This window comes from Oxyura jamaicensis, chromosome 12, assembly GCF_011077185.1.
Source record: "Oxyura jamaicensis isolate SHBP4307 breed ruddy duck chromosome 12, BPBGC_Ojam_1.0, whole genome shotgun sequence".
In the NCBI taxonomy this organism is placed as follows: Eukaryota; Metazoa; Chordata; class Aves; order Anseriformes; family Anatidae; genus Oxyura; species Oxyura jamaicensis.
In genome coordinates, this window is record NC_048904.1 from 13,022,793 (window position 1) to 13,048,704 (window position 25,912).

The window sequence follows — 25,912 nt, forward strand, 5'->3', positions numbered from 1 at the left end:
CCCGTCCCCCCCACCCCCCCTCCCCCCCCCCCCCCCCCCAAAAAAAAAAAGCCCTCTTCACTAAAAATCCCACACAAAGCTGGGTTTTCTGCTGAGAGAGGAGATGATGATGATATGAAATTCAGATGGATTTGAGCTACTGCCAGTTTTGAAGGAGCAGGTGCCAAAAAGGGGTGCAATAGAAACCCTAAATCACATACAACTCTCTTCACAGTATTTTTTAAATCTCTCCTCACAGTACAGTTCCAGATATATCTCCTCTGTAACTTCACATGGACCAAATCGTTTCTCTTTGGCTGCTATGAAGCTGTCCTCAGTTGCAAAAATCTGATGTTAGCCCACCTAGTAGATGCAAATTTTGTTCTTGTGCAGTTTTTTCTTCCCTGCTGTTCACGAGCATAAATGAATACATTTTTACTTTAGCACTATTAATTTATTCTGTAGAATAGCCTATCTTTTTAAAACGTACAATCCTTCTTAAGGATGCTGCTGCCCCTTGGCAGCATCAAATACTGATGCTCTAATATTGGGACTTAGTTTTCATCCCCTTGCACTCTTCAGGTCTACCTGAGATTTCTTTCTCAATATCTTGAGGAGAGGAAAAAGAGATGAAAGGGGGCTGGTGGTGAAACACCCCGACACACATCCCCCCAAAACAATGAGATATCTTTCCTGCCATGTGCTACTGAAATTAGTCCTCCTACTCAGTGGCCCACTAGCTGAAGGCCATGGGGACATGGAAGAGCAGTATTTTTGGCCTTCTATGGAAGGCTAAAATTTCTTATATTAAAAGAAATGTAATATTTTCTTAAATTCCAACCAAATGTTAACTGTCTCTTATCAAGTTGGTGCTGTCGGTGCTCCCTTTAGCTATTGTGTTCTCTAGCTACTTGTCCTCTGAGAGGTGGAATTTATCACCTCGTAGGCAGATGGGGCATTTGGCAGGAGCAGGATCCAGATGTAAAGCATTGGAAAGTTCCCAGTAGCAGCATCTGGGCTTGTCTCTGGCTTATTGCCTGAATTCTTTGTGAACTCTAAACAGCTGGCCATGGAGCTGCCTCTGGGGTTATCTCGGGGGTGGTTGCTACAGATCTGGCTGTGAAATCATATTCTCCTGACATACCTCTCCGCTCGGAGGAAATGTACCCATACGTTTACATGCAGGAATGTTTTGTAGCTCAGACTTCAAATGTACTGTATAAAATATGAGCATGTATCTTTTTGTACTCACAAGACAACTAATGTGGGAACTGTGTGAGGAGTAAGCTTGTGCGTGTAGGTATTCATGTCGATGTATTTCTGTGCGTATGAATATGGTTAATTGTCAGCAGATTCTGTACTACTCTGACGGCTCTGACTCCAAGTCAATGGATATATGCCAGCAGAATATTTGGCTAAATATCTCCCATCTCATGTAGCAGCAGAACGCTGTAGGTTTTGGGCATGTTGCCTTCTGTCCATTTTACTTAAAACATAGCCTTGCGCAGTTGAATCATGTTGCCTTCCTTGTGTGAAACTTACTCCTGTGCACAGGCCTGATAAAGACTAATTTTTCAGGCTTAGAAGGCTCCTAATCCAGTGACAGGCTCTCTGTGATGGAGATATTCACCAGTAGATAGCTTTCAGTGCAGTCAAAAGAAAACAAATGTGTATTGAGTCAGTATTTTATAATGCTCGCTACAGCTGCTTATATCATAAATGGAAAATAGTAATGGTCTTCTATTTACAGTAAATCACTGATTATAATACCCTTGGAATACTGGATGGGAAAATACATCTCTATTTCATATACATATGTATATTTCATGTTTCTTTGTGTGTGTATATGTTTGTATTTCCTGTGGTTATGGTTAGACTGTATGTTATGGTTAGACTTCTGAATTCTGGCACTTCAGGATACAAAAAACAAACATCTTAATTGAAGTACACTTTCTTTCTTTCTTTCTTTCTTTTTTTTTTTTTTTTTTTTTTTTAATTTGCCATAAATCCTCATTTGGACTGACTTCCATTGAAGTGACTACTTCTATGTAACTAACAAAACAATCTGCATATTGATCATATTGACTTCAAGATATCCTTTTCTGAAAAAAATAATAATTGTACTACCAAAGTTTCTAAGGCTGAGATAGGAACTTTTGGATTTAATCCAGCGTAAGACCTGTCTGAGGATGGCTTGTATAGGTGCAGTTCAAAGCAGAGGTAGTGTTACTGTACCCAATGTGTCAGAACCTTTCAGAAACTAGCCCAGTGTAGAAGCAGCAAATAGTTTCTACTTGAATTAATGTATATAAATATCAGCATAGCTGGTCTGAAGTCAGCTATATGCTGATGTACATGATTTATGTGAGAATCTGCTTCCATGTTGGGAATAGTCCAGTACATCTAAGATCACATATGAGATAAACGTGACTTAGTGTGGCTAATGTGTGGGAGTTTATAACTGACTGACGTGTTTGGGACAAATAAAGCAAAAAGTCTTAGGGTTTGTTCTCTGTTTTGTAGAAATCCTCTTTTCCTGTGGGCACTGAGAGAAGACTAGTTCTGGTGAAGAAAGGCTGAATTCTGAATTTGACTACTGCATATCTGGCGTGCACTCATGCTGCCTTTATACATGCATGTACAATCAGAAAAGTGTGGTAACTGGGGGTGAAAAGTAGCTTAAGGTGGTAGGATTTTTACTGCTAATTTTTACTAAATCATGGGTAGGTGTTTTCCATTGGTATCTGTATGGAAGGTTTACTTCAATCTGAGACTGAGTCTTGCAAAGTGAACTGGTCTATCGGACTGAACTCTAGTCATAATCCAAGAGCAATTATGTTATATTTCTTCGTAATGAATCAAAATATACAAACGTGAAAGGCAAGATAAGAAATATCCTTTGGCTATTTTCTCTGTATTTCCTTAGATCAAACTTAATTTTTTAGTATGAGAATGAGAAGCAGTTGTTTAAACTCTGAGATCATCTCTGCTAAAGCACACATCTCAATGTTTTAGCATAGCATATGCTGGATAAGTGCTGTCCTCTGAGATACTCTGTCTTTGACATCATAGGAATAAGTAGTCTATACAGTAGCTTGTAATGCTGGTTCCCTGCCATCATCTCCTTTTGACAGCTCAGCTGTTATCAGAGATTTTTCTCAATCGGGGGGAACACATCTGTTCTTCTCTCTCCTTTTAACATTGAAGATGCTGTTCTGACTAACTATCAGTTATCTGGTGGAGTTTGGTGCTTAAAGTCAGAGGCATCAGACAGCATCAGAAGTCATACCTTCTGCATGACCTCTGCCAGTCAGGTCAGGTTAGCGATTGCTGCATTACACACAGCAAGCGCCAGTCCTCCTGTTGTGGCTTCTCTCTCTTCGTAATTACTGAGATCCATCTTTCTCCATTACCTAGTATTGAAAGTGCAGTACACATGGAAAGGGATGGTATTGGTACCATGTGGAGCAGAATTAATAGAGGAATGATAAGGGAGAACAGTGTCTTCTCTATTTCAGAGTATTTTTCTGCAATTTTTATATTCCTTTAGGTATAATAAAAGGTAATAGATTTTATTTTTAAATTTTAATACTGTAGCAGGTGGTTGGGAATGTCAGGCTGATATAAAAGCATTTTACTTTTCATGATGTAGCTTGGGGTCATACAGACTTGAGAGCAGTGACTGGAGTATGACATGATATACATGCACAGAGCTAGCAACCCAGAAAGGGTGATTCTTGAACTGTTAGACCTAAATCTGTACGTAGCAGCTTTCCTAGACTCTACTGACCAGTTGTTGAGTGGTAAGTCCTGCTGATCTGCTAGTCACCACTAACTTACTAAACCCATTTGGTGGCTGGGACAAAGTGTTAAAGAAAGTTTTAAGGCCAACAGTCTACGTGCATATCTAGTGTCATCACATACAAGATCTAAAAAGCACAGAGCAGAAATCTCTTGTATACCTCTAAAACCCACTATATACTCTCTGGACCTGCTTGGATTCTTGCTGTCTATCACAGGAAAGATGGATTTTCTGGCAGCCTCTTCTGATTTGTTCTAGAGAAATTCTGAGAAGCTACAGCAAAACTTTTTTAGCTCAAGCAGTAACCACTAACGAGTGTGGTGTCTGAGCTACTGACAGACCTGCACCTACAGCTGAACATAAGCCAAAAAATATCATCGCTGTTATTATAATATCATTTAGTCTATTACTGGCAATCAGCCTTTTAAGAGCAATTCTAGGTCACTGACCTGTTCTGAACTTAAAATTTCAAAAGATCCACAGAATTTTGCAAAAAAAATCCTATTGTATAAGAAAAGATACATCCATTCAGGTTCCTGGGTACAGCAGGAACTTTTTTTTTAAGTAATTCTCTTAATACCTTTTTAATAATGTCTACTTTCTCTTATGGAGTATAGAAGTGCATTTAGAAGGAACTTTTTCCTTTAACAGCTGTTGCATTTTTGACAGTACTTTGAATAACAGAAATTCACTTTTCCCATGTCCCAAAGGACAGGCCACTGTTCCATCAGTTATATATCTTCAAATTAGATTTAGCAAATAAAAGTGTGGTGAACTTTTAAATATAAATAAGATCCATCCCTTGGATCTTATTTTAACTGCAAACCTTCAAAGAAATTATATTTTTACTCCCAGCAAATTACCTGGGAGAAAAAAATGACAAGAGTAATCTATTTTTTTCACAGCTGGTCGGTTGGCCAGAGTTTCTCATCAAAGAGTACATGCTGTTTGCTCCCCAGATGGACAGGCTGGATGAGTAACAAATCCACAGAGCCTGGGACACAAGGTAGAAATTATACTGCCTGTGCTTTTAATCTTGCACAGCTCTGCTCATTGGTAATTGCACGTGGCCAATTTCCAAATTAGACTCTATTGGGACAATATCCTATATCTTGTTGGAATAAGTCCCATTAAGGAATTAGGCCAAAAGCTTGAAATAATTATCGGAAACTTATTTTTTTCTGAAAAAAAGTTGAAGCCATATACTGGTTGCAATTAGATATTTTTTCAACATTAGTGGTAAGTGCAATTCTAGCTACATCCAGTTGGTCTTCATTTGTCTGTCTTGCTTGACCAGGGTAGGAGGAACTGAGCAAAAAGTGCATGAAGTTGGGAACATGATCACTGTCTTGGCCCATTGTTCTGGGGCCTCTGCACAACAGGGGCAGCAGTGTGTGTTTAAACAGTGCTTGGCAAATTCCCTGAGGCATGGTCAAGAAACTCTGTCTGTACCCTTCCACTCAGCTATTTGGGTCACATCTTGTTCAGCTTGCTTTCCCTTTAATTTAAAGCATGTTTGCTGTTGTCCTCATTCTGCCCAGGGATACGCTTCTACTTTATTAATCAAAAGGCACTGAGATTTAGGAGCCTTTATTGTCAGTCTTATTAGAAAGTCTGAATTACAAAGCGATTCCATACATTAGCCCCAAACCATTACCCTGGGGGAACCAACCTCCCCCCTTTCCACTACAGTGTAGATGATGAAGACCTGCATTTTCCTCTTCCTGTGCTTTTGAGATACCATACCAGAGCAGAAACATCTCAGAGGTACACTAAAATGCTAGTGGGCATATTTAAAAGTGATATGTCTAATTTCTAAGGAAAACCTTGGGGCAAAATGCTTGTCTTTTACTCTGGTGTAATCCTGTCGACTCCTAAATCATTATACTTTTAAACTAAGCATGTAAACATCAGACTCCAAAATCATTAGTGTAAGACTTGGAGGGCTGCTGTCAGGGATGCCATGGTAACTGGAGCTCTCTGCTTCCCTCTGTCATTTCCACAGGAGCTGTGGGCTGGAGCAGAGATGGGCACATCCAGACCAGTGGCCGTCTCTTTCAGGGATGGTGCTGGACAGGGTCCAATCTCTCAGAACAGCTCAACGCTTTGAATGAATGCAATCCTTTTTCTCTCCTCCTAAATCTTACACCTGCAAATCAGGCTGGTGCATAAATCCTATCCCAACTGCACGGATTAAGTGAGATGCATGTAGCTGCTTTATCCCTGAGTACTTCTCGACCTCAAGCCACGCAGTGTTGTGCTATCTCCCCTTTCCATTAGCCCCTGGCTGAACGGCAGGTTTGTTGCCAGCTGGGGACAGGCTGAGCACTCAGATGTGCAGGGGCAGAGTGGCAGCCTCATGCTGCATGTGGCATTAGGTGGCTTTAGGCAGAGGAAGGCGGGTGCTTGCCTACAACATCTACTTTAAAGGTAGATGAAACCTCCTCAGAGCTCTGCATCTTCTATTCCTTTCTGTCTGTTTCGGCAGTGATCTGTGTGTGGGAGAAGGTGCTTGAACCTGGGTAGGAAAAGGTCAGATTAGGAAAAATATCATCAATCTATTTAGGTGTGGGTGGTTTTTTGTTTATTTGTTTTGATTTTGTTTTCTTAAACTCTCCTACTGAATGGTGATGGTGCAATGCCTCCCTCTCTTTTACCTCTTCTCCTGATGTGAACACCTGCTGGGCTCACGCAATGTCCATGAGGCGTAACTCAGACTGGCAGGAATCTGTCTGAGCTGCCCTTTATTTCCCCACAGAAAGAGCAAAGCTCAATTTCTGCTGTGTGCCCTTACTTGAGGATTCTATTTCTACTCCTGCCGTCTTTGCTCTCTTTTTTGCTCACAGTCTCAGAAGTGGGTGAGGTGGATACAGCCATCCTTTTGTGTAAATAACAGTGTGCTGGTTGTATTTCTTGGTAATGTATTTCAATGTGCACTTCAATAGACCAGTTATGTAGTACATAAGTCCTGGGCCGTAAGACTGCAATCTGTCTTGGAAGGGTTTTGCTGATAGTTCCACAGCTGGGTGTGGAACTGATTCCATGTAAGCCCTGTAGTCTGCTTTATCTTCAGTAACCTCCTCAAACCAGTTGATCAAAGGTAATTTAGATAAAGCATTTGTGCCTCTGCTCAACTTCATGGTCAATATTTAACTGTTTAATTATAATAAAGATGCCTTGCTAACTAGCACACACAATACACAGCCTGCTTGAGTACAGATTTGTTGCTGTACCCTGATGGTAATTTTTCTCCTCCGTAAGAAAATAACATAAGACTGTATACAAAAAAGAACATCAGTAAGCAGCACATTTGTATAGACATGGGCAGAGAGGCTAAATCCGAAGAAGATCAGATTAAAAATACCACATAATTCACACATAATTGGAAAAGTTTTGTGGTTTCAACTCTTACTGTTGAGCAAGAGACTTAGACCCTCCTGGCCTTGGAATCCAGGAAATGCTACTTAATCTTCTCCATATCACTGTCCAGGAAATAGCTTCAGCAACTTTCTATACATCTATACAAAGACATTCCAAAATATACATATTGCTGCAAGGCTGTTCTTGCTGCCATTCTCATATGTAGAGGGAAAGCTCAAATGAAGCATGGGAAAATGTGGGTTAATGAATGCCAAGAAAGCTCAGTGAGCCTCATGGGTCTGCATGCATGACTTTAGCAGTCTGGCTTTCTGGCTACCACTTAAAAACAAAACAAAAAAAATATTGCCAAATGCAGATATTATGGTCATTCTCTTCCAGACCAAGACTGCAAGCAAGTTTATTGTTGTTGTTCTAGCAGCCATGAATGCAGGTCCAGTCTCAGGGTTACCCTGTATTCAGTTAGCTACTAAAGAAAGCTGTTCACAGTGGACAGATTTTGGAGCACGTATGACTTAAACAGGACACAGCTCACAGGTTTGTGACATGTACCAGATAGAGATCCTGATGAGCCTATGGTATACTAGCTTTTTCTCATGGTTCAGAACCACGTGCTGGAAGGTGCCCAGAGAATGACTGTGTCTTCCACTGGGTCATTTCTTTTCTCATCCTGGGCTCCAGTAATCAGGTCAGACCAGCCTGAACTTTGTGCATTTGAGAAAGAGAGAGAAACCTTTAATGTGTTGCTTCAGTATCAGGAATTGATTTAATTATCCCTTCTCGTTTTCAGCTCATGCAAGAAGCATTCTTTTTTCCTTACCAATTTAGCCAGAAACATCACAGGCATTTTTATGGTCTTGCTGCAAAAAATGTCTTAGCGGCAGTCTTGAATATTCTGTGACTACAGTGTCTGTGGTGTGTCTATCTTGCTACACATGCCAAGGCAGCCAGCTGGCTCCCAGGAGAATTAGGGTCAGATGTTGCCCCTTCATAATGATGAACAAGTAGTGTTTTAATGTGAGCAAATTTGGGCTGAGATATGAAGCAAGGAAACAAGCCATTAATGTATGAGCTGTAGCATATTCCAAAGATGCAAGGAAAAATAATTGCAGCTTAATTCATTGAATTATTAATACATTTGGTGGAATGGTAACAGAGTTTTCACTGTGATTTATCAGCCACGCTTGACAGCAAATGTTTGTAAAGGCTTGGCAAAATGTGATGGAATCTATAGCTGCACCTCTGACCCTATGGCAAAATCACGGTCTGGTCCAAAATTCATTGCCAAACTCTTTAGCTTCAAGGAAGTCACAATCTGAAGGCCAGGATTTAACTCAGCATTTTAAAAAGGGAGTCCCTTAGTTTTTCATCATGAACTAGAACATTTGGGTAGCACTTTGGCTGTAACAAAAGTGCTTTAAGTCTGCACATGCAGCCACTTGGAAATATATGTTGGACTTATCTCCAAGCCAGGACAGCACCAGTAACTTCAACTTATTTATGTAAATGCTATTACTTATTAAACACTGGTGCATTTAATCATAAGCAAATCTCCTCAACTCTTCTAAGCCCCTTTTAACAAAGGAAGGGATGTTGGTTCATCTGTCAAAAAGCAATAGGAAGAACCATTTACATGATGCAATTCTTTCTGCCTTAAACAAAAACCTTTATTTATTTTTTTAGCTCAGTTTCTCCTGAGCTTACATTTATACTTTTATTTCAAGAGCCTTGGCTTCCTTGAAGGGTTGTTCCATGTAAGGAGAGTTGTTCCAGTCAGTGTCAGCTTTGATTCAGTAGGTAATAGTGCATGGATCCAGGAAGTTGTGGCCTTTCCCAACAGTTGGTCATCTATCATTTCATTACAGTAAGGTTACCAAATTGATGTGTCCTGGCTAATTCTTCTAATGCAGCTATATAGCTATCTAGTGTTTCATCAGGCAACTGTGCATGTTGTCTCCATTGATAATACTCAGTGATACCGTTAGCAGATGGCAGAACATGACCTACCTGTGAAATCTGACCCACAGTGTTCTTCTCAGAGTACCTGTTTTCTTGCAGAATATCTTGAGACATGCTTTTACCTTCCTGGCCTAGCACTGCAACCGTGTTTTGTTTTCCATAGAAATAAAGGAAGATATCGCACTGCTGGTATTTGGCCTTGGAATTGCTAGTAACTAGTGAAGAACTGAAGATTTGCTATTAATATTAATTCTTACAATTTATTCAAATGAGGCTATAATGATGTTTTATATATATATATATATATATATTTAAATAGTGGCACAGGAGCTATTTTAAATTTAACAACTGCAGTATCTTTCCTTATATTTTTCATTAATCTTCATGTGCTTAATTAGTTGCTGTTCCTCAGTGGGAATGTTTGACTAGAGTAGAATGTAACTAATGAAATCTTTTGGATTACTACTGCTGAAAATGAGAGGAACTAAGTACTAGAAGGATATCAAGCATGGCTAACCGCAATGTTTGGTCATAGGTTAGCCCAGTATGAATGGTTGCATAAGAAAAAAAAAATCCATATTCCATATCCACAGTGGGATTTGGACTAGGCCCTGCACTTCTTTACTTTGGTCTGTATGTTGGTCTGTATGTTGGTCTTTTGGTCTTTACTTTGGTCTTTATTTTGGTCTTTAAAATCATTAATTTACTTTTTCAGGAGATTGCATCCATGACCTATTTCATATGGAGAGTATGTCTGTCACTGCAGTGTAGAATAAGGACTTATGTTGAATATTAGCTTATGTGAGACCGGATATAATCCTTCTCTTCATTGTCTGGAAGCAAGAAAGAATGTTTATCTTTTCCCCAGCATATGGCATTAGTGGTCACTACAACAGAGCTTCTTCCATGCTGTGGTAATAGTATAACAGATACTATCATCTGTGTGTCTTCAGAAGAATAGGAAATAATGAGCCAGATTCACTTGTGTTCCAGTTCCATTGAAGTTGGAGGAATTATAACAGCAGGAAATTTGGCCTCATGCATGTTAATTGAGCTCTTTTCAGTTCAGTGCTTTGTATTAGTTTAATTTTAAAATTATAGCCATAAATTGTGCCTAGCAGTCCTATACCAAGACCTGCATCTACTGCCAAGCACAATCTCTTGGGTCCAGTTCTTGCTGCAGCAGACTGCCACTTGTAAGGCACCCTTGGACTTGTTTCGGGAAAAACTCATTGTTCAAATGACACCATTTTCAATTAGTGTTAGTTACCTGCTAACTGTGATATGTACCACATTTCAGTGCTTGACAAACCCTGTGCTTCTTAATTTAAGAGTAATGTGGCAGAAGAATGGGAAGCATATGTCTGTCAGAGGAGACCCAGGCCTTGTCACGGCATGGAGGCTGCGTGTCCTCAGGCAGGGCTTTTCAGGTGAGATTCATAGCCCTAAGGGACCTGGTAAACAGATGCTAAGAGGCTTTGATTTGGATTGCTTTCTCCAGAGATGGCTGCCAACCTGAGCTGATCTGTCTGGCTTACTCTGTTTTCTTTTCCTCATATGCAAGAAAGCAGCTGGGAAGGAAAAAGAGGAGGTGGCATTGCTGGAGGCTCAAAGGTACAAAACAGCTGGCTGTGAGGCTTTGGCAGTAACAGGGAAAAAGTGAATTGCTTAATTGGAGATGAACTTCAGTGGCCATTGTTCAACCCGATTCTTATGAAATACTCCACAATTCCTAGACTGAAAGCCCTCATTTTTCTGGCGAAAGTGTCTGTTTAATTTAACTGACCTTAGTTCTACCTAATTTTATCTAATCAATCTCATGTTATTGTATTCTATATGTGTAAGTGATCTGTTTTCTACTAGATTACATACTGTAAAAATAGTGAGCACATTTACAGTAATGAACCTCAAAGCTGAAACAGATGATAACACAGTAATTGTCTTTTAGATATGTAATAATTCATGAATATTGCCTACAAAGCAGGTTTTTGATGGTCTTCAGGAGTAAACACATTAAAGCCAGGTACTTGTAAGTTCTTTTACAATCTATTAGTGTAATAACATACTGTAAAATAAGCATATTCATGATTTAAGAACATCTGATATTGGTCCGTTAACTACCTGCATCTTCAGTTCAAACTGTCAATGGTCTCCATATCTAGGCATCATTTATTATTACAGCTGAGAAGTTGCATCCTGTTTTATGAAAGTGACCAAGACTAAATAACATACTAGGGTTTTAGCTTCTCTTCCTCTGAAAAATGCATCATGCCCCATGTGAAAACAGTGACAAATGTTGCTCTGTGACAGGTTGTGTGCTGGTATGCTCATAGCTTAGTAAAATTATATTTTGAAACCCTTAATATCGTCATTAGAAGTAATTTCCTCTTTGTATCAAGTAATTGCTTATCACCAAAGGATGAAAATATTTTCCCCTCATTTATTTATTGACATATCAAGGGCTGCATTTGACAGTGGTGTTATTATACACATCTGTTTCTGTTTAAATTAGGAAGGTTTTAATGATACCTCAAGAATTAGAAAAGTAATTGCTTAACTAGACTGAGGGAATTCCCTATAAATGAGTGCATTATGTTTTATACAAGATTTCTTTAATCTAGGAATTGTCTAATTAGTTATGTTATGCAGATGAAAATTAGATATGCTTGTTTCCAACTCTTTCTTGTCATATTGTGAAACTACAAAACCTCTGACTAAACAGTCTTCATCATAACATGATGAAGATCATAACTGAATGTTATCATTATTCTTTCGTAGGTGAAGTCCAGCTTTGACAATCTGCAACATTACTCTGTCTTGAGAGAAACTGAAACTTTAAGATGTGACTATGCTTATAAAAAGCCCAAACAATATTCATTTAAAATAGAGGGGTTTTATGAATTCACTTGCCTTTTCTGTAGTTTTAAGTAGTGATGCGTAAACCATATTATGAATAATATGGAGGAAGCAGTCTGAAAGTTCTTAACTTCTTTGTTTCTTGGTACAAGCTTAACATTGTTGGTTTTACTATATGGAAATACAGTCATTACCTTATGGAGAGATACCCGTTTCCCATATGGCCCACTTCTGTGTCCCTTGTGATTGGTCTTGCAGGTTAAGGATATTATCATGTGTTTGGTTATTAAAGGGCAGCAGTTTCAGAAGGTCTCACCGTCTTTGACGGTATATTCCTGTTTGTCAGTCTTGCGGCATGGGAAGACTGCTGTGCTTTGTGAAGCTTCCTATCATGTTTTGTCAGCATGCAAGAACTACAGTTCAGGAAAAGCAAAAGCAAAAATACATCTGTTTCCAAAGCTGTAAGTTATGAAATGTTTGGATAGCAGTCATCAAAATAAATTCAGTCAAAACCATTGAAAAGTCAACCTTTTCACACAGCATTTGCACAGCCCATGGGAGCTCTCTGGGTTTTGGATCATCTGCTGCAGTGGGCTTCTAGTCCAACATTTTGCCAATAAAAACAAGAATGGTATATGAATGTGGATCCACATTTGGGTTTTTTAAATTCTCTTCCAACTCAAAGAGAACAGGAAATGTTTGGAGTGATTTTTATTTATTTATTTTTGACAGGTCTGTACGCTTTTGGGGAAAAAAATATTCAATCTTACCTTTGAAGAGAGCAGAACTGTCCTGAGAATTAGTGATGAGGGAGTCCAGGAAATCTGATTGCTGGGCAGAGCTGACCTGTTGAGCATAGCTGTGCACAACAGGCTGATGATTTTCAAGTATGTTGACATCAGTTAATGTCTGGGTTCTTGGCATTGTAGACTCTTTGCCTTTAAGTAAATGTATTTGAGAATAGATGAGTTTGCAAGCACTTGAATTGATTTAATGTGTGTTTACTCTTTAGATATTCACTGTGGCTGTTTACCTCTGCAAGATAAATATTTAAAATTGCATTTGAACCTCACATTAACATTTATATTCATGTAATTATAGTTTTCTTTTGTGAATGAGATTTACCTATCAGTCTTAAAGCTGTAACAAGAATGGGTCTATTTTTGTAACTTCCAGCTTCTCATGATGATCTGCCATAGGGCTAAATTAATTTTGTGGCATGTTTACTGCTCATTCATCATCAGAGCCACAGGAATGAAGCAGTCGTTGGGATAGAAAAGCATTTGTATTTTGTGAACAGTGACAGGTCTTGCAATGGAAATCCACGTATAACACAGTACAGCCACCTATTTCTGGGCAGTGAACTCCTATCAGGGGAACTGAAATAAGGGTCTCCAGGTCCAAAAGCGTGACAGCTGAACAAGAAATTGGATACAGACATTTATTTCTTTCTGGAGCTTGTCACTAGAAGAAGGCAAAAGTGTTCATAGAATGCCTGCAGTTTTCTGATTGCAGCAACTCTTTTGGTAGGAGCAAAGTGCAAACCTCCTCTTCATTTTCCTCTGTGGCAGCCCAAGTAGTGACTTTGTCATGGCTCTTATGCATACCAAGTTTGTGTCGATGACTTAGGAGCGAGGCATTCTTCCTCCACCATCTCTCTGGCTGTTGATGTACAAAAATACACACAGTAACTAGAGTAGTATTCTTTCCAAGAAGGGATAATCTTACAATTGCTTTTTTCATCTTGGAGTTGTGTTCCAGAGGCACATGTGACAGTGGCTGGGCCATGGCAGGGTTTAGTTTTTTCAAGGTTCTATCTTGCTGAAGAAATCAGAATTCCCCATGTGTTCAAACTAGATTTTTATTTCTCGTTTACTGTGAACTGATCTAAATTCATATTTGCACTTCAGAGTTTATTTTTTTTGTAAAGGAGAAAGACTTTCATCTTTCTTTCTAATTTGCCATTTAACTAATTAAAATTATTTAATGGATAACATCAAATATATTTTTTCCTAAGAACTACTAATGCAGTTATTTAGCTGAACAAATCAGAGCACGTAAAAAGCAGATGCTGATGAAGTTATAAGGAAATTGATGAATGTCATCTTTTTAAACCATTTTTGTGCACTTAAAATAATTAAATTATTTTTGTGCAGAGAGAAATGTTTATTCAATAAGTCTGAAAATTATTTCCTAGCACTTTAGTTTATTTTTCTTGATTTTTAGATCCACAGGAATCTCAAATGGGTTGTAATATAGGAAGGAAACATCTGGTCTTTAAGAGAAATTTTAAAGGAAACAAAAGGTGTTCAGCTTGCACGGGACTGCACGAAGGAGGGTTTTCACCCCTTACTCTTTCAGTATGAGATTACTGTTGACAACTTTGTTTCAGACCAGGGTATAAGAGAGTCATTCTGAGTACATGAATCTGAACTAGCAGCCTGTCTACATGGCACTGAAGTACTATCTTATAGGAACTATCAAATTGTTTGTTGTTTACTATTTAGGATTAAGGAAGAAAAGTTCTTCATTGTTGTTACGGAATTTATAGAAATAGAAGTGTCAAGATGTGCTGGGCCATTCAGTTTAATTTTGTGCTCTAGACATGCTAGTAGCCAGCAGTATGATCTTTGTACTCTGTTCAGCTTGACACCAACTAGAACATATCAAATTATAGTCAGTGCCCTGGTGTAGCTGGATATCAATGTGGGTTTATGATCAGCTTTCTTAATTTGAGTTTATGTACCTTGATACACAAACTAAATCATAGTCTATTTTCTACACCACAGAGCACATCTCTGGCATCTTATAAAGGATAGCTACCAGAGATTGTGGATATCTCTGTGGGAAGTACTTCCCATGTTGGGCTTTATATTGTTTGTGATATGATCGAAAAATGCTATTGAGCCTCTTCAACATAGGTTGAACACTGTATCTTGGATAAGGACATATCATTGTTGCTCTTTCTTTAGAGGAAGATGGAGATGCTTTAAGGCTGGAATTTTGGCATCAGAGAGGTCACTTGAGTAACGAGGCTTTAGCTTCTGTCAGTTTTTTTTTTTTTTTTTGTCTTTCTGGAAGGCTATGGAAACTGAAGACCTTGATTAAAAAGCTGATTACCTTATGAGCAATGAGAGAATAAGAGATTGCATTATGAGGTATGAGATAAGCCCTCCTATTTCATAAAATAAATAAGGGAATATATTCAGAACAATAACATTCAGAAAAATAGATACTTCTTGGACTGAGCTTGTTTGATATTTATTGTAGAGAGTGCAATGAAGCTTTTGGGTATATCTACCTTTTCCAATACTAATTGCAGGTGAGAACTCTCATTCTTCCTCAAGGGAATGGACTTGCCAGGATAGCTGGAGTTAATAGAGTCAAACCGTGAGAAGTATAGGAATGGTCCTGCTAGTGTGCAGATGTCTCAGGTGACCGTTTCCCTCCACTGATGTTAGTGAGAAAGAAGTCTTGTGTTGGTCCATTAAATCTGTTCCTATAAATCTTAATGACTGACTTCAAGACATAATTCTGGAAAGCATCTGCAGCCAGGCAGCAATTAAGTCCAGGATGGAAGCAATGACATGATTAAAGTTAAGCACGTGCTTATGATATTACTGTGAACAAAGCCAGAGCTGATGGCTACTGCATCACTTCCGCAGGTTTGAGCTGAAGTAAATAAATGGTAGATGAAGTGTCAGCCACACTTTGGCTTCTGGGTTTTAAGTGGGTCATTAAACCCTACTTGTCCATGCTGTACTGCTTTATTGTTACAATTGTACTGGTAGGATAGTAAGAAAGGGGAAAAACAAAAGGGTTGTTAACTCCTATAACTAATTTGCCTGCTAGCTCGGGATGATTTTTGGTGTTGAATGTTTGGTATTTTGGTGAGATTTAGAAACTGACAGGGTAAGTTTTGCAGTCAAGGGTCTGACCAAGAGTAGTTTTGTCATCTATAGATAAGTAATTAGCCTAGACACATCAAAATCAATTGCAGCGGATATAAGTGCAGCATATAGTGTTATATCCATAGCATTTGCACAGTAATGGATGTTGTGGTTCACCAATTCTGATTTTTTTTGCTCCTCAATTTCTTGTAATACTAGGGAAAATTCAATAAGAAACACCAGTCTCTTGCAATGAATAAGCACTGTACGCCAAGTACTTTGTAAAACAGTTCCCTCCCACCCCCTTCCCAGACATTTAAAGTTTTATCTGTCTCCAAAACATGTCAGAAGAGGTTATGATATCTTGACTATTTTTTACTCAAATGTCTTGCAATGAAATGTGCATAAGTTAATTTTAGAATAATAATATCCACAAGATTGTTGTAGAAGTTCTGAATAATACAAATTATGTACCCTCTAATTACAGAAGTATAGCAACTTCATGCAGAATATAAAAATATCTTTGAATATTGATTTCAAGATCTAAGACCCATAATGTAATAATCATATGTTTGGACCATTATGAAAATTAATCTAAAATCTAACCTAACTCAGACGTCAGTAAAGGATCTGGTTATTTAGGGCTAAAAGAGCCAATGGTAGAAATTATCTTAGAGTATCTTAGAATATAGTATTCAAGAAGATATCTGTGTCAAATGGAGAAAAGCACTGACCAGTAAAATATTTCTGTGGCAGTGTATCTTTGAAAAGAATGCCAAATTAGTTGTGTTCCAACTCCACTGATAATACATTTTATAGTTTCTTAGACCTTTGATTCCCAGTTGATATACCATGTTCAGTGAGATGCTCTCAGTACTGACCTTTCAGCAAATACAATTCCACTATAATTCACATTTTATGCAATACAAACTAGCATTTATCGCTATTAATTCCTAACATGGTGTATAGAGAACATGAAATAGATGAACTGTATTCTGGGTAAGTTGAGAGAAATCACATAGATAAGCTTGGGAGATGTTACTGCATTATATCACAAGATTTATTGTACAGTTCTCCACACACTGTATGTTAAACAAAATTAGTATTAGTGAATCAGTGGTGGCAGACAAATGTGGCATAATTATGAACTGCAAATGGTAGCATTGTCCTTTGTTACTTGTGCACATAAGTCATTAATAATAAAGTCATACACTGAGTTGTGGGGGCTGAAAGTACTTTAAGAAATTATAGTACATAATTACATGTTCACTCGTTTGGGGTATTTTTTCCTGCCTCTTTTGAATGTTTTATTAGTTTTAGCTCTTTGCAGACACTAAATATTAGTAACTCTTTGATTGCGAGCCAACTCCTTAGTAAGTGCAGTGGTCTAGATCTTCTGCTGGTGTAAACTGGTACAGCTTTGAAGATTTTCAGCTCCCTTCCCATCCTACTGGAATGTGCTGCTTTACACCAGCTGAGTATCTGCCTGAGTATAAGATTTAGCATTGAACTCGAGCTGGAATTTTATTTTTTATTTTTTTTGGCATTTCACAGAATCATCTAGGTTGGAAGAGACCTCCAAGATCATCTAGTCCACTAACAAGTCCTCCACTAAACCATTAAACCACTAAACCCTTTCTATGAAGCCGTGAAGTCTGTGGTAGAACTCTATGTTCTGTCTGTATGGGAAGTTTCCAGCCCTTTGGAAAAGACACCACAGGGCAAAGGCTTGTCACTTTGCATTTTCATTTCTGGTCTGTAGTTAGCAGGGAATAGCCTGGAGGGCTGCCTGAGGGGATGGTGTCCATTGATGTGAGTCAATGTGGCAGACTGGGTGTATTCAGACATACTGTCTCTTAGCCTCAGTGAAACTTTCTGTTGGTTTGTGCCCCTTATAAGGCAGGTAACAGCCTTCTGTCTTAGCACAGACACCTCTGCTTTCCTTAGCCACTCATCCATCCAAAGCAAGAGGTATTTTGAACTCCAGTTGAACTGTAGAGCCAGGAAGGGGCTCTCTCCGCTGCATGGGAGAACACAGACTGCAGAGAGAAGTCTAAGAGCAGGATGTGCAAATGCTGTGATAGGAGTAGTCTTCTGAGAGCAAGGCTGCAGTGCCACTCTGTGCATTATTCAGGAGGTAGAGGTGGTAACCAAATGCCCTATTACAGTTATGGGACAGTTGAACATATAGGTCAAAAGAGTGGGGAGATGAATATAAAAAATGTTTTGTGCTAAACAATATCACTGCATACTACAAGGGCCAAAAGTACTTGAATGAGATATAGATTGCATAAAATGTCAAATGTTAGATGCATTTGTTGCTGAGTTGATGTGCGGTGCTGCAGGGTAGTTACCTCAGGTCAGCTCAGCGTGAACAATGTGTGAAGTGGTGGGGAAACCGGTGACCTGCTTGAACAAATATTCTCTCCAGGGTTCACTGGAGGTTCAGAATGACTCCTGTCTAAAGGGCAATGTCCTTATCATAGTTAAGCCAGTGGCAAATCTCTCATTTTCCCAGATATCTCTCTAGACTATAGCCAGAGAAAAGAACTTCAAGCATCAGCTCTCCCCAGGAGCCATTGGTGAATTTCTGTTATTGTGCTGAAGATCTTCAGGCACTGATATTTTCTTCCTCCACCTGACATGCCCTCATACTGATCCCTTAGAGTCTACAGCTTGCTAGAGAGAAGCTGCTGGAGGTGCTGCTCAAAGTTCAGCCAGTTCTGAGCATTAAGAACACAAGATCTGTCTTGATTTGTAGGTGAGGATTCCTAGCATGTCTGTTCCATTTTGCTATTGCTCAGTTGCACAACTGAAATGTGGCCTTGAGAGGAATACTAAGGGAAAGCTGCACTTTGAGAAAAATGATAATGCTAAGACCCATGTGGTTTTAATACTTAAACTTCCAAATAAAGAAATGTGTACAATGGTTTAAAAATCAATTTCATGTAGGTCTCTTCCTCCCCAACTCCCCGTGTGTTTCCCCTCTTATTTAGGAGAGGTAGTGTTGGGGTGTCATCTTGTCTCGTCACATGTTGGTGCAGCTGGTGCAGTTCTGCCCTGGATGCTCTATGGGAACCAAAGGCTTTGCAAGATGTGGTGTTTCACCTGGGAGCAGGTAGTGTCTCAGTGCTCCTGTGTTAGGGGAGGGCCATATAATTTGGAACTGCTGCTCTCGAGATGAGGTCTGAAACTGGCAGCATCTGGCATCAGCTTGGTTTCCATGGATTTTCTATCCTGAACAGCTTTGTCTGGTATGGAAAGCAGTTGTCTTTGCTCAAAGCAGACATCAGAAGAAAGGTGTATTTTGTACCAGTTTAACATTTCTGCAGTCATTAGGTGACACAATTTTATTACCCTATATCAACTGAGTTCTAAATGCAAATTCAGCATCTTATCAAAATGACTGAACAACCAAATTACAGTTAAATTGGGCTAGGTAAATGAGGATGGCAAATTGATGGGAAAATCATCACTTAAATAAAAATTAACAGCATCAAAAGCCAACTTTATTATTGTATAACAGATAGCAACAATTTATTGTTTGGGTAAAAACTAGTAGTGCAGTACAAAACGTTCCTATATCCTCTCAGCTACAGCAGGTGTACTGCTACAACAGGTAGCGGAGGACAGCAGATGAATCTGTTAGAATACAGGCATGTGATAAAAAGTTAATCTGTGCACAACTAGATTATTTGCTGAGTACTTCCTAGCTGTCAGTTTTAAAATGGGTTATTTTTCCATGAGCTCCCAAATAGAGCAGTGCCCAGTCTTCAAATCTTCAAATCTTTAAGCTGACCTTGGAAACTTGTACAAAATCCTACATGTCTTGGCCCTGATCCTGCTTTCACGTCTGTTCTAATTTGGATTATTGTCCATGTGTAGAGGTCACTTGAAACTACAGGTCCCTTATGGCTGTGAGGATTGGAACTAATGTATCCTATCACAGGGTATAATTAGACATGAAAGGCTAATTTAACTACGTGAAGGTTAATCTAGGTTAACCATTGTGGTGTTAGGGGAATACTCTGTATAATGGGGGGATACTTATGTCAAATAACATTTGTCAGATAACCTTAATATTCAAAAGTAATAATGAGGTATATCTCATAACTAGTTTTAAAGAAGAATACTAACTGTACAGTAAAATATATACTGCATGATGTGGTTCTTCTGTGTAGCAAGAGATAAAGCAATACAGGTATTAACTAGAGGCTGTAGACAGAAAAAGGGAGTTAATGGTGCTCTTGCTCTAAGTTTCAATATGTGAATAAGATATTGGGTGTATCCAAAGTGACCTAAAGAAAAAGCCTCTTACCTCTGAACTAGAGGTAACAGAACAGAGAGCTTTGAAGCAGTATTAAAAAAAAAAAAAAAAAGAAAAAAAAGTTCAAAAGCCCCAGCATAGATGGAGGTTCATTTCTACTGAATAGGATGTCTGCCTGGTAGTACTGGGCAACAGTTTTCAATCCTCTACCTGGAGGATTAACATAGCTATGTCCTGTTAAAATAATTGGACATCACGTGTGTGTGTGTGTGTATACTAAAATATATATTTGTGTATGCAGGTTTTTCACATGTTGCTAGAAGGAAAGGTCTTTAGAACTCCTGAATTTCTCTGGAGAGCCAAAGTATCCAAGAGTTTTGAAGTGGCTTGTTCTGAGAACAGGCATCAATGGACTGGAGAAAACAAACACACAAAAAAACCCAAACCAATTAAAAAGTCCTTGCATTAAACTTTGGAGCTCTGAAAAATGAGACAATACTAATCTGTTTTTATATATAGCAGGAGATATGGTAAGGACCACCATAATGAAGCATAATGAGATTAATATTTTGCTACATTTTATTTTGTTTTTAAATACAGTATAATAAAAACTGCTCCCTGTGAAGAACGAATGCAAATGGGTTTGGAGAGCATTAGCACACTGCATTACTTATTAGGGGACTATGTTATTTATAGGGACTGAATTCACCCAAAGATTTTTTGAATGTACATAGTACTTGAACTACAGCACAGTGCAATTAAATTGAAACCTAGGAGGGCAATAACCTTGCTGGAAGATTACATTTCCCTTCGCTAAACCTCAAAGACTAAGACAAAGAATCACTTCCAAAGATATGCCAGTCATAGGGATAAAGTACTTAAGCAAGGCATTCTATGTGCGAGTTTATGAGATTAGCAGGTCTTCATCTTTATCTGAAATTATTTCATAAAGGGAACCCCAGTCCAGGGCAAGTGTTGGAAGTGCCATGTGCCAAGCCGGGGGCAGAATAGGCATTAGCTCTGGTCCTTATCTGTGCTTGGCCAGTGTTGGCTGATTTGTGAAGTTAGCCTGCCCCCTTGGAATTTAAAGCCTCCATTTTAATTATGTTTAATCTTTCCCTAGCATAGATCCAGCTGTATAAATAATTTAAAAAGCAGAAATCTTTTCCTCAGTAATTAATGACAGGTTTGTTACCTACTGTAACAGCCTGAGGCTTCACTTCCCTTGCATAGTTCTGTAACAGTCTCATGATTACCTAATATAACAACCAGCCTCTATGGATTGATAAAACTATAATCAACCGTTTGTATCAGGAGTACTTGAAGGCAGTAGAGTTGGACGTATCTACTGTCACTGAGAAAATAGGTTGAGGAAGAGAGCAGCAGCCTGTCAACAGTTTTCAACTACTCAAGAAATACTGTAGGCTAATCATTGAGGCTAACCAATTTTATGTCCAGTCAGTATTTCACCACACCTGAAAGATCACAGAGACATTTTGAGTAGGTAGAACACCCAGGTAGCAGTGCTAATAATAAAAAGTCTTGCACAAAAGCCCCTCACCCTTTTTCTTCCATTGTCTGCTTGGTAAGGGAACACACTTCTTCCACTCAGCATCCTGTGGATGTGGGCTTCCTGTGGAGGACTCATCGTCCTCCTAAATCAGAGGAGGTCACATCTTAACTGGAGATTCTCCTTCATCCGGTGTTAGAGAGTCACTCTTGCAGGGTCTCATCAAGGGACCTTGGGTTCCTCAGATGACAGAAAAACACTGTTCATCTGTTAAAGCAGTGACAGCAGCACTGCAGTAGCCCATGTGGCATTGAATATGTTGCCAGGTGTTTGAAGTCTTTACGTTTTGGTCTTAGCTTTTTGCTTGCAACTGAACTGGAGCCTGTTTCCTGGAGCTTGACATTTCTGTGCTCCACGCTCCCTGGTAGTACTGAAATGATGGTTGGATTTCCAGGAGCTTGGAATAACTCCTCTCGGCCCATATATAGATGACAAATTTGGAGAGTTAAAAATCTGTGGAATCCATAATATGCTGTGATCTGCTGATAACAATGACAGCAATTATGTTTTGGCAGGCCTGCTTTGGGGTTCTCAAGGTACTGACAAACCATTGGATATCTATACAGTTTCTTCAAGACATTAAGTGAATTGGAAGTTTTGGAAAGGTGAAAATATTGAGCTTTAAGAGAGCATGTTCACCTTCTGCCATCCATATTTTTCTTTCTTTTCATGATGGGTGCTGGAATGCAGGTACCCAAGCATGGCCAGTGGCCTGACCTTGCTTTGCTTATGGCCTCTAGGAAAGAATGTGCGTGACTGTGTCTGTGTGAGTGAATGAATCCCTGCTCACACGGTTTCAGCTGGAAGTTATGCTTTTAAAAACTTGATGGCCCTTAAAGAGCAACTCCTTTCTCATTTAAATTTTGCCACCCCATGCGTCCTACTTTCAAGATGATTCAGGCTGCTTCAGGAATAAATGAGGGATGCTGAGAACAAGTCATAAGAATTATGTTATCCTGATCTTTTGCTCCTGACAACCTTGCTGATGTGCAGTGAAATATAAAGGGTTTAGAGCATGATTCACTATTAAACATTAAAGAGAAAAAGTTCAGCTATTCATAAATTAATGTTAAATCTGTTTTCTGCAGCCATTGTAGGGCTGGTGATAGCTCACTTGCCTGTACTCAGTAAAGAGCAATGCTCTCTAAAGAATCACATCACATCGCTTCTGCTGACAGCTATTAAGAAAAATATTTAAAATACCTCTTAAAATTGTATATGTAATTCTTGGTGAAGTGACATTGCATTTTTTTCATTAAGTCATCACCCTGTACTTGGACTGGAGTTTGTGACACACTAATTAACTCTGATTTAGCACAACCATTATTTCTGGAGTTAATGGTTAGTGAACATTGTCTAATATTATTATATAACCATTAATATGACTAAGGTAAAAAATGAGTTAAGTAAAATGGGAGGAAAGTTAACATGGCAGTTAGGAAATACAAATAGGAATGTGAGTTTCCAGTATTAAGTAAAATAAAAAAAATCTGCACAATCCATCTTTATAAAACAAGGCACAAGGATGGACAATTCTTGACTTATTAAAAGATTCAGTTCAGGGTGAAATTCACTCCTTCGCAGGGGTGATAGCTCCAGCTCCATGCGTGATGCAGATCTCATATTGCTCTAGTCCTTGGTATTAGGTAGTGTGTAAGAGTGATTATTATTGTTATTATTATTTTCCCCAAGGAGTTTGAGCCCTAAAGCCACAGCTTTCAATGAGGGGAGGGTCTGCCCTATCTCCAATGAGAGGGTCTGATGTGGACTCTTCTGTCTTGGTGCCAGTGTAAGCATTTTCAGTCTTCAAACTAATGTGAAGGCATGTTGTCAAGTCATGCCATGACTGCAGGGTGAAAAAAAAGCCTGCTTGAAGTCATGGCTTTTCTTTTCTTTCTTTATTTTTTTGCTGCTCTGTCAGCCCTGTGCTCCTGAGAGCTTCTTCTGCAGCATGCTATAACTGTACCTTCTGCCTGTCCACCTCCTGGGACTGGGGGGGGGGGGGGGTGATGTGTCTTGGCTAGAGAAGGTTTCTGGACTCAGGGTCACTTTGGGCAGAACAACCCAGGGAGCCTAGAAGGAAGGTCTTTACTGGGGAGCCAGTGAGGGAGTAGAAAAAATGCTAAGAACAAAATTGGCACATAAAAATGAAGTTGAGATACCATTTTTTCCCCTTACTTTGCTTTATAGGCAGTGAATTTTCTGAGATCTGATACTGAGATATGGGAAGCTGTCTCTTCTGTTTGCCTCATCTACACAAGCTGTGACTTAAAGAGCAGAAAAAGCAGCAAGCCTGGTAAGTGGCCATTAAACCAGACACCTCCTGCCTCTCAAGGATCAGCACAGCAAAGTAGGACAACATGGAATAAATGTGGCACTCCCACCAGAAAGATCCAATAATGCTTTGGGGAAAAAGATTTAAAATGTTCTTGTAATAATAAGTCTTGTTGATTGGTATTTTTCTCTATTTATGAGAAAGATTTTGCCTGCAGGGAAGCTCTTTGCTTGTCTGAGTTCATCTAAGAAGATTAAGCTCCAAAGTTCATGACTAAAAAGCTCATCTGCTTTCATCTTTATTCCTCACCTGAACATGTAATCTGATGAGGGATTTCTGTGTAAATATATAGATGGGTTTTGACTTTGGCTGAACTAAGCCCAAGACTTATCTCCAACTAGCAGGAGGTGGAAACACCGCTGAGATGGTATGTTTGTCAGCAGGAATTATAAACTGTTTGTGTGCCAGCACGTTGATATTGTGTAAGGTTTGCCTCCATACTCTGTGCCAATGGGGAAAACTCTACAAGTGTAATACAACCCACTGCAGGAACATCTCTGAGTGATGTAGGGGCAAGGAGGTTTCTGATAGCTGTTCGGTTACATACGTGGTGTCAGGTCCCTGCCCTGCTGTGTATGCGCCCTCCTGACGTGAAATGGGGCGTAAGCTGTTGTTTGAGATAAGATGCCTGTGTGTGGTGGTTTGTCAGTGTATGTTGGGGTTGGACAGGCCACAGCAGGTAGTGCTCAAGTGCCTCTGAAGAGGCTGCAAGATTGTTTTTATAGCTTGTGGTGCCAGTTGGTTCTGTTGTCCTCCCCCCCCCCCCCCCCCCCCCCAGTGCATCACACCAGAAACAAAAGGGAAACAGGCAGTGGGGTTAATGCAGGGCTGGCCATCTACCTCACCAGGCAAGCCGACCTACTGTCCTTGCTGCATCCCATGCTGCATCCCGTTATTCTTTGCTTGGCCACAGGAGAAGAGCTCTGTGGTTACCTTTGCTTGTAACAGCCCCTTTTGATGACTAGCAAAAAGTAGAAAAGTTAAGAAGGAGAGAGGAAGGAGTTTACTTCTAAAATTAAATTTATCATGCTGCCATTCAGGTTCTTTGATATGCACTGGTACAAACTTGAAAACCTGGGAGGCACACTTAACTGCATTTAAGAAGGACCCAGTATCAATTCCGAATAGACTCTTTTATCTAATAGGAATATGTGTTTACTGCATTCCAGCAGTGGTATAATTTTCTGCGTAAATATTCAAAAAGGTCTGTTATAAAAAAATATCTCTAAAAGTACTGGTAAATTTTTGAATACCATGAATCTTTAGGAGGAATTTTGAGTTAACCACCCAAACTAATTAAGTGAAATTATCCTAATTTGTTTATTATGTTAATGATCTGAATTAATTTATAGTAATTTAGCATGTATTACTAAAGATTTATTATGTTTCCCACCAAATGACTTAAGAGCTATAAATCCCATGGTTAAATGTAATTAGTGGAGACATATTTATCGAAAGGGATAATTACATCTGATAAAAGTTCTTCAGTTAGGCTTAATTAAAACAGATTATTCCCCCATAAATGAAAAGTAAATATGGTAATTACTGGATAGATATTCATTGCAGAAATGAATATCTCTGCATTTTAATTTTCTAAAGGGGAGGGAAACTAAACTATTTAACTGATGGCTTCTCAGTAAACTATGATTAATAATCCTTAGGAAACAGATATTTTTATAGGTGTAAACATTTTGTTAGTTAATGACTAAAGTGTAGACACTAGCTGGAAAAATCAACCATTAACTCATTTTTAAGTGGACTGTTTCTGCTTTGAACTAACCAAGAATTCTGGGAAAACTTTTTCTTCCAGTAAGACTGTTTCTAGCTCATTTAAATAGCAGGACCGAGAAAAAAGCACATGGTTTTTACTGATGAT

General features: G+C 39.0%; 1 long non-coding RNA gene across 3 annotated transcripts in view; it reads left to right on the forward strand.

Moving 5' to 3' along the window:
- The window catches only part of LOC118173371, a 76,424-nt gene that overhangs the window by 18,389 nt on the left and 32,123 nt on the right, over positions 1-25,912 (forward strand). For all 3 annotated transcript variants that reach the window (XR_004754160.1, XR_004754161.1, XR_004754162.1), the window contains exons 2-4: positions 23,394-23,490; positions 23,623-23,785; positions 23,892-23,997. This is a non-coding gene — a long non-coding RNA (uncharacterized LOC118173371). The remainder of the gene's footprint in view (positions 1-23,393; positions 23,491-23,622; positions 23,786-23,891; positions 23,998-25,912) is intronic.